Source organism: Suncus etruscus, chromosome 3, assembly GCF_024139225.1.
Source record: "Suncus etruscus isolate mSunEtr1 chromosome 3, mSunEtr1.pri.cur, whole genome shotgun sequence".
NCBI lineage: Eukaryota > Metazoa > Chordata > Mammalia > Eulipotyphla > Soricidae > Suncus > Suncus etruscus.
The window spans coordinates 103,523,547-103,539,785 of NC_064850.1; the positions used below are offsets into that span (position 1 = coordinate 103,523,547).

A 16,239-nucleotide genomic window follows, 5' to 3' on the forward strand; every position below is an offset into this window, starting at 1 on the left:
CCAATTTCTAAAACAGTGCCATCTTTCCAATAGGCTCCAAACTCTCCTTTTATACTAACTCTTGCAAATTTTTGACTATACCCACCTCTGGCATAGCAGACAAACAGGCCCTCTTCTCTCCCTCTGCCCAGCCTCTCTCTTCCCTCAACCATCAGTACCAAGATTCCCGGATCATCAAATAAATACAAAAGAGCCTTTAGGGTGCAGCAGTGCTGATCCTCACAACCCGAAATGAAGTAAGATAGGCCAAGCACCCAGAACATGGATTCTTGCTCAGGACTTAGATTGTGCATGTTCTTTCAGAGCCAGTGCTCTGAACGGGCCTGAATGTCAATGGCCACATACTGAGAACTACAGAAGCCATGAGGAGGGAAAAGGAAATGTAAAGTTTCCCTTTCTAGGTACAGGACACGTTTCAGAGAATGATCTAGGTCCACAGGAATATAGTCACACTTGCCAATCTACAAAACATGAGAAAGCAAAGACTGTGGCTAGAGTTTTGATGCGCTCAAGATTTCTCCTTTTTGAGGAACATTACTTTGGGAGCAGCTCTTATGCAGTTGTTTAAATACATACTGACAATTTTAGATCAGAGTAGTTCACTGTGGGGTCCAACCACATGACTAGCAAAGCTTGTGCCATTGCCCTCATTTTCTAATGTCATCAGGCTGACTTAGGATCTGGCTTGAAGTAATCCAACTGCTCTGACCTTGGTCACCCACCCTCATAATGCAGGGGTGGGGGAATTCCTGCAAATTTCTACCATAAATTACTCCCAGCTCTTACTCTCAGAATGTTCCAGAGAAAGACACTCAGTGTCTTTTTCTCCCATCAGTCACTGGGATGGGTCCTGCCATCTGTACTCTCTGGATCCAGGCCAGACTCTTACAGCTTCCATGAAACTCAGTGTGTTAGGCCTCCTCAGGCTCAGCACCTACCTCCCAGGCAGGTGGCAGTGAGGCATCACTGCACCCTCAGCTAATGCTCACAGAACTATGTTCACAGCACTATCTCCTACGTGTTCCCAGCCCTTACTTTACCATCTCAGGAAGGCACCTCCAGTACTACTCTTCACTTAGTGAGTAAGTGGACCGTGAAGAGCAGATCCATGAGCCATGGCTGTGTGATCTGGATGTACCGTACCACTGCTGCCTCTCCAAGCTAGAGCCCCTCGGATCTATAGACCAGTGCTCTAGAGCCATGTGGTGATGATCATGACCTGTCCCAGAGGCAGCACGTCTTCATCACACGTTTTTCTCCAGAAAAAAAAAAAAACATAATGAAAATGTTTTACTCGTCATTAAAAAAAATAATTAGCATTAAAGAAATTTCTAACCAAATCCTTTGTGGTTTCGGCCATATCTGGTAATGACTGGGGGCTATTGCCAGCTCAGTGATGGGGGTCACGCCTGGCAGTTCTTAGGGGAGCATGTGGTAATTGCAATCAAGCTGCCCTTCAGGCTGCACAGTAGCAACTCCAGTCCTTGAGGCAATCTCCCCAATCCTCCACCAATAACTTCTCATGGAATTACAGACTTTTGAACAGAATTGAAACTTGTTGAGAATATGGCTAGATATTTGGGGCTAACCATGCAAACGGGGAACAGGGTGTGTCCAAGAAGGCAACTCTCCTGTGTCCTCTCTACTTGCCTGGCCTTTGGGCAAAGAATCTGACTTTCTGGGACCCTATGAGCTCCAAAACTAACCTGGCCATGGACTAGCTGCATCCGTGAACCAGTCATTCAATCTCTCTCTGGCTGTTTGCTCACCTGTAGAATGGAGACAACTGTAGCTGACTCAAGACTTAGAAAATTCTTAGAACAAAGAACATCGCAGAACATAGTAATCACTGTTTAAAAAAAATTAACTACCATTATTAGGACTCAATATTAAACAATTATGAATTCTAAGCAAGAGGACACTTCATGGTGAAGGAAATAAAATGAGGTATCAAAATTCTCTGGCCAGTTATATCAGGCAGCAGCAACCTCCAGCAACACTTAAAATACTTCCGGATTTTTTGTGTGTTTCTCTTTTATTTAGATAACTTAAAATAAGATACACTATTGCAATGTCCTAACAATAGCTCTAACATGACTGGATTTGAAAAGTAATACAAACATTAAGCATGATCCTTATTGTTCTAGTGCGAATAAGTATTTCTGTTTGTCCTAAACTTCAATAGAGACTGGGTGGAGATGATCTGAAATCTACTTGAATGTTGATTCATTCACAACTGACAGGGAAGGTGGCTGTATGGAACACTTTCTCTGGGCACAGCACTAGAAGGTCATCGCCAGAGCATACAACTCAATTCTGGTTCTCAAAGAAACAGTCTGCTAAGATGGGTTAAAAAATACCCTCAGAAATGGCCACAAAGCAACAGAAAAGTTCACCTCTAAATCATAGTGGTTTCATTACTCCCAAATGGAAAAATAAAAAATTATGCCAGTCCTCCACAATTGTCAACAAATGTCAGAACTTCTAAATCATACTGAATACTCATGTAGGCCCTTGACCCTCAACCTCAAACTAAGTGAAACTAAATACTCAAACTTAATACAAACTAAGTGAAACTAAATACTAGGTGAATTAAATATCATTGACCTCTCTGGCACAGGACAAACAGTTATTACGATCTACTATGCATAAGGAAATGTGAGTAGATTCTAGACTTTGGTATCAGGTCTTTTTACCATGAGGGAAATGGTGGCATTTCCAAACTGCATTTTTATTGGGTTATTTAAATGTCTTATAGTTCAAAAAAGACACAGCAACACCTTCTGACACAAAACACAAATAAATTTATAAGCTTCTAGGATTGAAATGCAACTGTACAGAACCACCAGCTATGGGTAATACCTAATACCTTCCACTGGCATTTAGTCATAGTCAGAGCTAAATCCCAAAAATCAATATACTGGCAGGGGGTGGGTCGGTGTTAGGAAAAAGGGAGGGGACAAAATCACTTCATCTCTCCATATATCATTGACGTCCTCGATATTAAATGTACACCTAATTTATAACTGCTTGAAGGATCACTTGTAAGAATGTCTCTTTAAATGTTATCCTTACTAGTAATTACGGGAGATCTGGCTTTAACAAGCACCCAATATTCACCCAAAAATAAACCTAGTGAACAAGTTGCTTTTTAAGCTTGAGGAGGCTCAAAAAAAAAAAAAAAAAAAAGAAACACAATTAAATGAATCAAAGAGGTGACATTCTCGTGGGATTCACAAGGAAGCAACTCTGATGATGATAAAGCCAGAATGATTTGAGCAACAACAGGGTTTTTACAAAAAACTTATTACTTGGAAATGTGACAAACTTTAAGGATAATACTTATTTATATATAAGGCACATTTATACATAGGCACTTTGCCTCTTTTAAACTTCACATCGTTATTGCAGACCCCTGGTTTCAATAGAAAAGATTTAGGGATTCAAAAATCACACAACAGACCAAGGAACCAAGTCTATCTTACTCATACTGGTGCCCACATCATATAAATCCCTTTTAACTCTAAAATGCATGGCAAATAAGCACTTCCTAAAATATATTTTATTTTAAATCACAGGGATTGCTTTGTTCATGAAAGTATCAGATACCACTGCAACAACCCACACGTAACATTTACAAGCCCTTGCTTCATTGTGCCAGTGAGAATTCTCCCAAATGCGAAGGGATTACCCAAAGAGGCCAATTAATTTGTGAGTAATAGGTGCGGAAATGTACAATGCAAAAATGTCTACTGAGCCGGTAACCTGGGCACAAACCGCTGATAATACTCTCACAACTCCATCACAACCTCCTTGTAGAATCTCATAACCCCCTCACAAATTTATCTTACCCTCCACAACTGCTTCAGTAACCTCCTCCCCCAAATAAAATTCATGTTAATCCTGCCTTGAACATTATCATCATCATGAACCTTAGTTTTATAAAAGAACGGAGGGAAAAGAAAATTCTGCTATGGCTTTTTTGTCCTTTTTAAAAACCTGAAAGTCATGCAAGCATGTGGACTAACACATTAGAGACACACACACACACACACACACACACACACACACGTGCGCATGCAGACACACACAGGATTTGAACTCTCAACACCACAATCATGTTCAAGTGTGCAGGTTTCTCACTTCAAAAAATCTCCCCTTGACCAGCCCCAAATCCTCTTAAGCAGCAGTTCTCTTTAATGAGAAGAGCATCTTTTCTTGAAATAGTCTGGCTATTTTCTCAGCTCTCTGGTTACTGCATAACCTTTGAGGAATCTGATCTTTGCCCTTTCGTTTATTGAGCTCCTTTTTCAAAATCAACAATGATTTGTTCAAAATGAATCAATATTCTATTTTCCCCCAGTGCCAAGCACTACTCTACATGCAAGGAATAGACTAATCAAGTGTATCTTGTGGAAAAGTAAACCAAAAAACCTGGTTCTGTGAACAGTCCCGCCCAGCAGCAAGGAGAGAGTAAGTGCTGAAGTGTTAGATAAGCCTAAGGGGTAGCTCAGTGGCACATGTCTGCCTTGCACGGCTGAGGGCATGAGCTCTATCCCTGTCACCACCTGGAAGTCTAGGCACAGCTCTCATGACAGTGCTCTTTGAAGTCACCAGCTCTGCAACTAGGCAGGTGCTATCCGGCAACTAAAGCATACAACTCCAGTGAGCTCTGCATGGAAAATATGTGAATACCACAGCAGGTGTGCCACTTCTGGTGAACGTGTGTGAGCACCACAAACAAGAGTGCAACCAAACTGGACGTGAGAACCACAACTAAACTGTAACCTTCTACAAGATATAAACCAACTGTGTGGGAACCACCTGGTCAGCACACCAACAAAAAAGGTGGAGAGTGGGAATATTTTCCATGTTAGTGAAAAACATGGGCTGGAGCAACAGTACAGAAGTAAAGGCGTTGTTGGCTTTGCATGTGGCCAACTTGGGTTTGATCCACAGCACCATATGGACCCCTAAGAACCACCAGGAGTGATCCCTGAATACAGATTTAGGAGGAATCCCTGATTAATGTTAAATGTTACTAATAAATAAAAAGAAAAATAGCAAAGTGGGAATTGAAGAGATAATATAGGGGCCTAAGGCATTTGCCTTGAATTCCACCAGCCCAAGTTTGATCCCCAAGTTCTTTCTATGGGTCCCAAAGGGCTCACTTCTGAGCAAAAGTCAAGAATAGGCCCTGAACACTAAATCACACAAATCTGAACACTAAACCGCACAAATAACAAAGAAAAAGTCCAATAGTCAGGACAGGCAGGCAGCTGACTAAATCCACTCTGGGTGGCCCTGCAGTTCCCCACTTTAATCCCCGCAAGGGAACCAGGGATTTAAAAATGACCATCCTAAACTGGGCCCTTGAACCTCACTCTTCCAAAAGCCCCTCAGTCATGCAGAAATTCACTATCATACCAGACTCATCTTTTGGCCTGATTTTTCCAACAAACGACCACCCACCTTTTGAAACTATTGAAACATAGCTTAAAATGTGAACTAAATTTCACTAAATTATCCCCTCTCCCCCAAAAGTCCAGCTATGGACTTTCAATTTCTCTACTGTATACTGTATTACTGGTACAAATGACCCAGACAAATTCGGCAGTCAACACCTCCAAGTTATGTGAAACTTGGGTGTTGTTGCCTATGGTAAATCTTTTCTCTTTCCACACATTCCATTTTTTGTTTTGTTTTGTTTTTTTTGGGTCACACCCAGCAGCACTCAGGGGTTACTCCTGGCTCTGTACTCAGAAATCGCCCCTAGCAGGCATTGGGGGGGGGGGGTGGAGAGGCTATAAGGATGCCAGAATTCAAAGCAAATGCCCTACCACTGTGGTATCTCTCCGGCCCTCCACACATTCCATTTTTCTAATATTTCACTTAAGTCCTCTGTCATATCGCTCCCCCTAATCCCATTTTCTTTTCAATGGCACAGATAGCTTCATGTCTTCTCCCCTCTGTTATACATCATAAACATAATAAGGAGCCCCAAATAACTATTTTGGTTCTCTTCTGTCAGTGGAAAGCTTCCACTGACCACCAAAGATTCCAATTGCATCACACAAGCCTTTAGGGCTTCCAACATCCTGCACCTGAGTCCTCCAAGTGTGTGCCTCTGCCCCATTTCCTCTGCTCCAGACTCATCTCCGCTGGCTTTAGTGCCTCCGGCCTCTCAGCAACAAACATGCTTCTGCCCGCCTTACTCTCCCTACAGGTTGGCCCATAACGGAGGGGCCTCTCAACTACCCTGGGAGCAGCCACAGGAACCCATGTCCCTGTGTGTTTCCCTTCTTTTTGCCATGAGGAACATCACCAAGACTCATGTTTATTGTTGAGATTTCTTACATATATTTGAAATAAGTAAGCATGGAAATAAGGTGATACAGGCACTAATCAATAAAGGAGGTATGCACCCAGATAGGAAGGAACTGTATCTGGTCCCTCTTTTTTTATTCCAATAAAGTAGAATTTCGGGATCCAGGCAGCTGAGTAGCAGCAGCCTCTAGTCTGGCTTCTTTCACCTGGCTCCTAAAGCCCAGTAACATACACTAAGATTCTGGCTTCTTTCACCTGGCTCCTAAAGCCCAGGAAGATACACTAAGATCCCAACAGGGAGGTAAGAATTAATGCACATCTCACCAACATTTACTCTTTGCAAAACAAACACATCCTTTCTCTAGCAGCACCACTCCTGGCAAGCAGAGGTTCTTTCCCCTTCTCAGTCTATATCTACTTACCACTCCCTTCCAGCCTCATAGCCAGAGCTAAGAGTTTGACTGGTCTTCATTTATTTCTTTATCTCTTCCCTTTTCCTTACACCTAACAACGTGATTCACATTCTGCAAGTTCCTACTTGCTAATTTTTTACTTTTCAAAATTACTTTTTTTTTAAATCCCATAAAGTTCTTTTTTTCAAATCTTCACAATGCCCACTGCTCCTTACAAAATTTGACTATTCAGTGCCCAACATGCTAAAAAAGCATTTGTTTCTATACTCAACCTGATACAAATTCTTTTTTTTTTAGTTTTTTTTAGTTATACTTTCTTTTCTGATACAAATTCTTCATTGATGATAACAAGTTGTTTTAAAAAACCTTTCGGCAAAAATAGTTCTGTATGTTTATGTTAGTTTACTGAACAGTTCTGAATTTAGCTGTATACAGGTACATATATAATTTATTAAAAATCACTGTCAACATGTAATCAAACTCTTTCTCTCAGCTAAAACATACTGACTTAAAAATAAAATATCACAAAAATAATTAAAATTTTGTACCAGGCAATCCATTTTCAATGTTCTATTTGAGGTGACATTAGGTTAAATAAAACTCTTCTGTAATATGTCATCATTTAATTAATATCCAAATACACTGAGAGCCAATAATTGTTCAACAAAACAGCTGGAAATCAAATATCAGATCTAATTACTCACAGCTGGCTTTATTCAACTGATGTTGTATTAAATAAACTTATCCCACAGACTTTTCCTCTCTTCCCCAAAAGGGAAAAAAAATCCTTCAAGAAACACAGAAGGCTCTTTGTTTTATGATATTTTTAAGTCGTAGACCTTCCTCCAATACTACAGATATTCAGCAGAAGTACATAATATTAAAGACTTTCAGCAGAGCACTTATTGGTCTTTGTAATATTCTCTGTGCTTGCAATATTTCAGAGTTTTGCAGCTTCAGTTTCCTTAAAGACTAACATAGAAACTTTACAAACTGGGCTGAGCTACAAAATACAATGGACATCTGTATTTCTATAACACAGTTATCTAGTTTACTGTCTTGACACTAGGATCTATCAAGAGAGCTACCACATCTCAATAGCTTACTATCAAGCAAAAACTTTGGTTCCAAATATACTGTCTCAAAACAAACTATTTTACTACATTGTGACACCAATGGTACATGCACAGTAACAACTACTTATATTGGAGGTTCTACATCTATTACCAATAATTTCAAAATTAATCACATATGTAAAATATTTTTTTGGTTTTTTGGTTTTGTTTTTTTTATTGTAGTGGCAGGAATCTAACCTAGGCATCACATATTAAGTACAAGCCCTACCAATGAGCTATCTATCCCTGGCCCAAAAAAGTTTCAAATTGCTTCTTCAAACCTACAAGTGCATACATACAAGCCAGACTCCAAAATAAGTAATATTATTATGTTTCCAACAGTATAATTTTCATATGTTATTCTCATTTTCATTCCTCCCATTTAAATCTGTTCTCATGTTCTTGTATTCATTCATATTCTCTCCTTAATATAATGGGGGAAAAGAAAGAAAAATTACCAGTAGTGATAAGGTTTGTGGTTTTCAAACTGGCAGTCTTAAAACTTAAGTCTCATGTTATGAAACCTTCTATGCGGTCCCAGGCAAAGATATCACACCTAGGACAGAATCTTGCAGCAATCACCCTTCAAGGTTAAAACGAAGCACACACTCAGGCACAGTCATTTGACAATATATAAATCCCACTCAGAACACACCAAATCATATCACCACTTTATATGTCCACTATATCAACAAAGCTGAAACAGCTATTTTTTTTTTAATTGAATCAGGGCCTGAGGATGTGTCTGATACAGGCAGCCCTAAGGCCAAGAGTTTGATCCTGGGCACAACACCTCAGGCCAAACAATGATTCCCTGGCAGCACTGCCCAAGTGTGCAAGGCCCAGCGGGCTGCAATCAAGTGTGCACAAACCTGTCCAGCTGTTAGCCTGCAAGCACCACAACTAATATGTGCAACACCTGGATAGGTGACCTTTCTCATCACAGCAACAACAGGAAGGGAAAGGAGAAAAGATCAATCAAAAAGAATTGCTTCTTTAAAGAAAGGGTTTCTGAAAACTGAGGGAAAATACATTTATTTTGAATATCCTCTTGTAGTTATATTTAATTTCTATAGCTTATTTAATTCCTGTGATGTATTTGTACTATCAACGTAATCCTAAATTTATCAGAAAACAAAGCATTCACAGTAACTATAACTCACTATCAAGGCAGAGGGCTTATCAATATTCGATAGTTAAACCAGACAATGTAATAATGTAGCCATGATTAACACTCAGATGAAGACGAGTTGTTTTAATTGGGACTTTTTGGCAGAGAAAGTTCACAATTTTATTGATTGATAAAATACGTAGATTCAATAGTTTCATGTACAAAATTATTTGAAAGAATAAAAACATCTTCACTACAAAATAAATGAACCATTTTTCTTCAAGGACTTCATCTTCTACTACGAATAAGTGTCTAATATCATGACATTTTCTGGAGTAACATGGTACAAAATCAAACAGAAACAAAATTTAAGTATTTTACAGAGTCTATAAGTGGTGCTCAAGTCATCAGAATATTTTAGCATGAGGGGCTTAGCATGAGGGGCTTAGCATAAATAACAAGAAGGTAACAGTTATAGTCCACAACCTCGACCCTAACACTTCACCAAGTTCTTTCTTGATGAGTCATGCGGTGGGGGAAATGTCCACCAGACTGCTAACACGAGTATCCAAATATACCCTGCAGGCCAGCACTGTGTTGCGGGCTGCCACTTACATATTTTTGACTATAAAGTTTCTTTTTTTTTCTTTGAGGAAGTGGGCGTTGAGCCACACCTGGAGGCGCTCAGGGGTTACTCCTGGCTCTGTGCTCATAAATCACCCAGGCAGGATCAGGGGACCATATGAGATACCAGGACCAAACTCGGTCCATCCCAGTTCAGCCACATGCAAGGCAAATGCCCTACTGCTGTGCTATCACCTCAGGCCCCCTGAACAGTTTGTTAACCTGAGAATTTACTCCATTTAGAAAACAGTAATAAAATAGATCCTTAACTCACAGGTTATGATAATCAAATACAATAATTTCTGCAAAACTCTTCGGTGCTAGAGGAGCAATGGTACAGTGGAGGGTGTTCATCTTGCACAAGGTTGATCTGGGTTCAATTCCCCAGCATCTCATATGGTATTCTAAGGCCACCAGTAGTGATTCATGAGTGAAGAGCCAGGAGTAAGCCCTGGCCAGATACGTGTGTGTCATTCGTTCTCCCCTCAAAGAAACAAAAAAACCCTGAGTGTTGGGGGGGGGGGGAGGGTGGAGTCTTGAGATTAATGTGCAAAGAGGGCCAGAATTTACCCACATTCACTTATCCAGTTCACTGTTTACAACAAATCCAAATTGGAAGTGTAAAAATTTTAAGAGTATGCTTCCCCAAAAGATTATTTTCTAAAAGCAATTAATACAGTTTTAACTTTTTCAATATACAGAAAGACTACAGATGTTTAATTAATTTGTAAAACTATTAACTACATATAAGCAGCTTTTTAGTCAAAATTTTAGAAACTACAAATAAGAAAGTTTTACAGTTGGTTGCATGATATTCTCAGAGGATTTTTCTCCCCATAATCTTATAATGCATTCCTTAAAAGATTATGAAAGTTTAGAGCATACCTAGGAGGTAATCTAAATTACTACAGCACTAAAAAAATAGTCTTAACTGGCCCTGTTAAGCAACGATTAGATCCCTGAAAGATATCACTTCCTGATGAGCCCTTCAAACTGAACACATATCTGGCTCCCAATTTCCGAAGCATAAAGAAAAGATACTGAATATGGTTATCACTTATAAAAAAACTCAACTGCATCAGTATGAATTACTTCTTTAAAGAATACTTCCACAAAAAAAAAAAAAGAAAAACTTGGAAACTACAAATTATATATGATGCAAACTTCTAAAAATAAAATTTATTTAACCAACTTCTTCTGTAACTGACCTCAGAAATTCATTAAAATTCAATTTTACTGACTATTTATTTCCTCTCTGGAAAGGTCTGTGTTTTCTCCTGAACAAGTATCTGTCTTTCTCTTCCCTCACATATTTCTTTAAATAAAGCTGCTTAAGCTTACCAACAAAATTATTAATCCACATTATCATTTAATTAATTATTAATAATATGCTCAGGGGTTACTCCTGGCTAAGCACTCAGAAATTGCCCCCTGGCTTGGGAGGACCATATGGGACGCTGGGGGATCGAACCTCGGTCCTTCCTTGGCTAGCACTTGCAAGGCAGACACCTTACCTCTAGCACCACCTCGCCAGCCCCTTAATAATATATTTCTGAGAAAAAATTAATAGCTATATTTACAAATGTATATAGAATGTTACACAGAAATCCAATTGTGTAGTGTTTTATTTGGGGGACACAACAGTAGTGCTCCAGCTTACTTACAAAAGGCTCTGATCTCAAGGATCATTCTAGGTGGGGCTCAGGTGACCACATGTGGTACCAGGGATCAAACCTGAGTCTGTCATATGCAGGTCAGTTATCTTCTTACCTGCTATACTAATTCTTCAAGTTTATGATTATTTTTGCTTTTTAAACATACACAGAAAGAATACACATCCAATCTATCCTTTTTCCTGTCTTCATGGCTCCCTCCCATCCAAGTTCACAGTATCTGATCTAAACTTTATGTATTCCAAACCTGCAGATTCAAAGAATATGAAACATTTAATTAGGTTTTTTTTGTTTGTTTGTTTGATTTTGTTTTTGGGTCACACCTGGCAGCACTCAGGGCTCCTGGCTCTATGTTCAAAAATCGCTCCTGGGGCCGGGCGGTGGCGCTGGAGGTAAGGTGCCTGCCTTGCCTGCGCTAATCTAGGACGGACCGCGGTTCGATCCCCTGGCGTCCCATATGGTCCCCCAAGAAGCCAGGAGCAACTTCTGAGCGCATAGCCAGGAGTAACCCCTGAGCGTCACAGGGTGTGGCCCAAAAACCAAAAAAAAAAAAAAAAAAAAAAAAAAATCGCTCCTGACAGGCTTAGGGGAGCATATGGGATGCCGGGATTCAAACCACCATCCTTCTGCATGCAAGGCAAATGCCCTACCTCCATGCTATCTCTCCAGCCCATTTACTTAGTTCTAAATATGTGGTCACAATGAGTTTGTTTAGTTTAGTCTAGTTTGTTTGAGTTTAGTTTTTAGAAAACTAAAAATGTGTCTTATGAAAAATTATACAAGAAATTTTTACAGCATTTTTTACTTTAAAACCCCAGTACTAAAAGCAAATTTCACTTAAATGTGATTATATTGATGAGGGGGAGTTAGGGAGAAAGAAAGAAGGCTGGCAATACTCCCCAAAGCATTGTACAGATTTAATGCTATCCCTCTAAAGATACCCATGACATTCTTCAAAGAAGTGGATCAGGCACTTCTGAAATTCATTTGGAACAATAAACACCCTAGAATAGCTAAAGCAATCATTGTGAAAAAGAATATGGGAGGAATTATTTTTCCCAACTTTAAACTTTACTACAAAGCAATAGTTATCAAAACAGCATGGTATTGAAATAAAGACGGGACCTCAGATCAGTGGAATAGGCTTGAATACTCTGAGAATGTTCCATAGACATACAATCACCTAATTTTTGATAAAGGAACAAGAAATCCTAAATGGAGCAAAGAAACCTCTTCAACAAGTGGTGTTGGCACAACTGGATAGCCACTTGCAAAAAATTGAACTTAGACCCCCAGCTAACATCATGTACGAAGGTAAAATCCAAATGGATTAAAGACCTCAATATCAGACCCGAAACCATAAGATATATAGAACAACACGTAGGCAAAATACTCCAGGACATTGAGACTACAGGCATCTTCAAGGAGGAAACTGTACTCTCCAAGCAAGTGAAAGCAGAGATTAACAGATGGGAATATATTAAGCTGAGAAGCTTCTGCTCCTCAAAGGAAATAGTGCCCAGGATACAAGAGCCACCCACTGAGTGGGAGAAACTATCCACCCAATACCCATCAGATAAGGGGCTAATCTCCAAAATATACAAGGCACTGACAGAACTTTACAAGAAAAAAACATCTAATCCCATCAAAAAATGGGGAGAAGAAATGGACAGACACGTTGACAAAGAAGAAATACAAATGGCCAAAAGACACATGAAAAGATGCTCCACATCACTAATCATCAGGGAGATGCAAATCAAAACAACTATGAGGTACCACCTCACACCACAGAGATTGGCACACATCACAAAGAATGAGAACAAGTAGTGTTGGCGGAGATGTGGAGTGAAAGGAACTCTTATCCACTGCTGGTGGGAATGCCGTCTAGTTCAGCCTTTATAGAAAGCGATATGGAGATTCCTCCAAAAACTTGAAATCGAGCTCCCATATGATCCAGCTAAACCACTCCTAGGAATATACCCTAGGAACACAAAAATACAATACAAAAATCCCTTCCTTACACATATATTCATTGCAGCACTATTTACCTTAGCAAGACTCTGGAAACAACCTAGATGCCCTTCAACAGACAAATGGCTAAAGAAACTGTGGTACATATACAGAATGGAATATTATGCAGCCATCAGGAGAAATGAAGTCATGAAATTTTCCTATACATGGATGTACATAGAATCTATTATGCTGAGTGAAATAAGTCAGAGAGAGAGAGAGAAATGCAAAATGGTCTCACTCATCTATGGGTTTTAAGAAAAATGGAAGACATTTTTGCAATAATAATTTTCAGACACAAAAGAGAGAAGGGCTGGAAGTTACAGCTTACCTCATGAAGCTCACCACAAACAGGAATGAGTTTTGTTAGAGAAATAACTACATTTCGAACTATCCTAATAATGAGAATGTATGATGGAAAGAGAAAGCCTGTCTAGAGTACAGGCGGGGGTTGGGTGGGGAGCAGGGAGACTTGGGACATTGGTGATGAAAATGTTGCACTGGTGATGGGTGGTCTTCTTTACATGACTGAAACCCAAACAACATAATCATGTATGTAATCAAGGTGTTTAAATAAAAAATAAATGGAAGGAAGGAAGGAAGGAAGGAAGGAAGGAAGGAAGGAAGGAAGGAAGGAAGGAAGGAAGGAAGGAAGGAAGGAAGGAAGGAAGGAAGGAAGGAAGGAAGGAAGGAAGGAAGGAAGGAAGGAAGGAAGGAAGGAAGGAAGGAAGGAAGGAAGGAAGAAAGAAAGAAAGAAAGAAAGAAAGAAAGAAAGAAAGAAAGAAAGAAAGAAAGAAAGAAAGAAAGAAAGAAAGAAAGAAAGAAAGAAAGAAAGAAAGAAAGAAAGAAAGAAAGAAAGAAAGAAAGAAAGAAAGAAAGAGAAAGCTTACAGGACAAACATTAAAAACTCACTTGTTTCTTTACAAGTCACTATTTTAAAGCACAAAGTAGAAGATATGCATTCATATAAAATGCTCCATATGGGAACATAACGTAATATTAAAGATATACAACTGATTCTAGAGGCGGCTCCATGGGCTACAGTGCAGAGAGTTATTTCTGTTTTTATTTCAGCCTCTCCTGGGGCACCAGAACTGAAGAGGGTTTGTGGTCAGGCAGCACCATAGTACATTGGGTTGGGCACTTTCCTTGCATATGGCCAATACAGGTTCAACCAGAAGCAACTAACATGGTCCACCAAGTCGTTTGGATGTGATCCCTGAGCAAAGAGCCAGGAGTAAGCCCTGAACCCTGAAATATATGTATATACTTCATACATATTTCATAACTATGTATATATATTTTAAGATGAAACTGAAAGATATTATGTTAAATGAAGTAAGCCAAAAGAAGAAAGATAAATACAGAATATCACTTATATGTGGTATTTAGAATAACTGCATGAAGAAACACAATGATCTAAATGGGAGTTGTCTTGAACACCCTTTGCCCCAGAGTATAACGAGAAGGAAAGAAATCGATAGACTCAAGAGACCCAAATTTTTAACAATCTAAACTTAAAGTGGGCCTTTTATACTGGCTGTCTGGGGGATAAGTGGGGGGGTGGGGGGGTATATGCGGTTGAGGAACAATGGTGGAGGAAAGTGGACATTGGTGGTGGGATTGGCCCTGATTTATTGTATGTCTGAAATCCAACTATGATGGACTTTGTAAAAATCACAATGATTTCAATACAATAAATTAAAAAAAGAAGAAAAGAAGAAGAGGAGGAGGAGGAGGAGAAGGATATGTGATATCTGGGATCAAATTCAAGTCCTGTGCATACCAGACTCTCTGCAGTCCCAATGCAGTTAATTTAGTATGATGTAGACTTTCTTACCATGTGTGCTACCGAAATAAATTAAATACCTCTTATATAGTTCCTACACTCCAAGGTAAAGCTCTGTGCTACAAAAGCAGGCTTCAAAATCAGAAAGGAGCAGTCATAAGACCAATTTCTACCATTTCCTGCCTATATGGCCTCAACTTTTCTTATCTGTAAAATGCAAACAAATTGTATCCCCATCACTGACTTTAGCAGGATTAATTTTGCCCAAATATTGGCTACTGTTAACATTTTAGAATGAAAACTATCAGAAATGACTTATTTTATGAAAGATACATTTTACAAAATAACCCAGTGACCAGAGAGACAGGACAGTAGCAGTAACATGCTGGTCTCACATATGGCCAAATGGTTCTCCAAGCACTGCCAGAGGTGCTCCCTGAGCACAGGACCAGAAGTCCTAAGCACTCCTGGATGAGGGCCCCCAAAATAAAATACACATAATATTTTAAAAGAGAGATAGATATATAGATGTGATAAACTTGAGATAATAAAAGACTTTGCGTGGCTAGAATACTAAGTTAATGTTGAACACTAGTCATTTCATGATGAAAGATCCTGCTTCTTGGGTAGCCAAGTTAAAATACTCGCTTCCTTGCAGATTACTAAAAAGCCAGTTACAGACAGAGCAGAATGGTGTCTTGCACTTCCCCCACAGGATCATTCACCTGATAATCAAAGAACATCTCAGCTGCTTCTACCTATCATTAGGATAAATAGGATATAGGACACTGCTACATGAGTTGAAAATGCTACTATTTACAGTGCCGATAAAAATTACTTTCTGGGGCCGGAGCGATAGCACAGCAGTCGGGTGTTTGCCTTGCACGTGGCTGATCCAGGACAAACCTTGGTTCCACACACACACACCCCCAAGTCCCATATGGTCCCTCTAGCCAAGAGGGATTTCTGACAGCCTAGCCAGGAGTAACCCCTGAGCGTCACCAGGTGTGATCCAAAAAAATAAAATTTAATTTAAAAAAATTACTTTCCATGTTCTAATGAAGTTGTAAATATTTTATATTCTACTAATTTAAAAAAGGAATAAAACTGTTCAAGCTAATAAAACACCTAACAAAGAGTAAGACTGGTCACAAACAGCAAAGAATGAGTTGATGGG

At 39.4% G+C, this 16,239-nt stretch overlaps 1 protein-coding gene across 1 annotated transcript in view; it reads right to left on the reverse strand.

Annotated features, from left to right (window-relative positions):
* RAPGEF2 (Rap guanine nucleotide exchange factor 2) overlaps nt 1-16,239 on the reverse strand; it is a 273,060-nt gene that overhangs the window by 203,740 nt on the left and 53,081 nt on the right. The gene's annotated exons all lie outside the window — the stretch shown is intronic.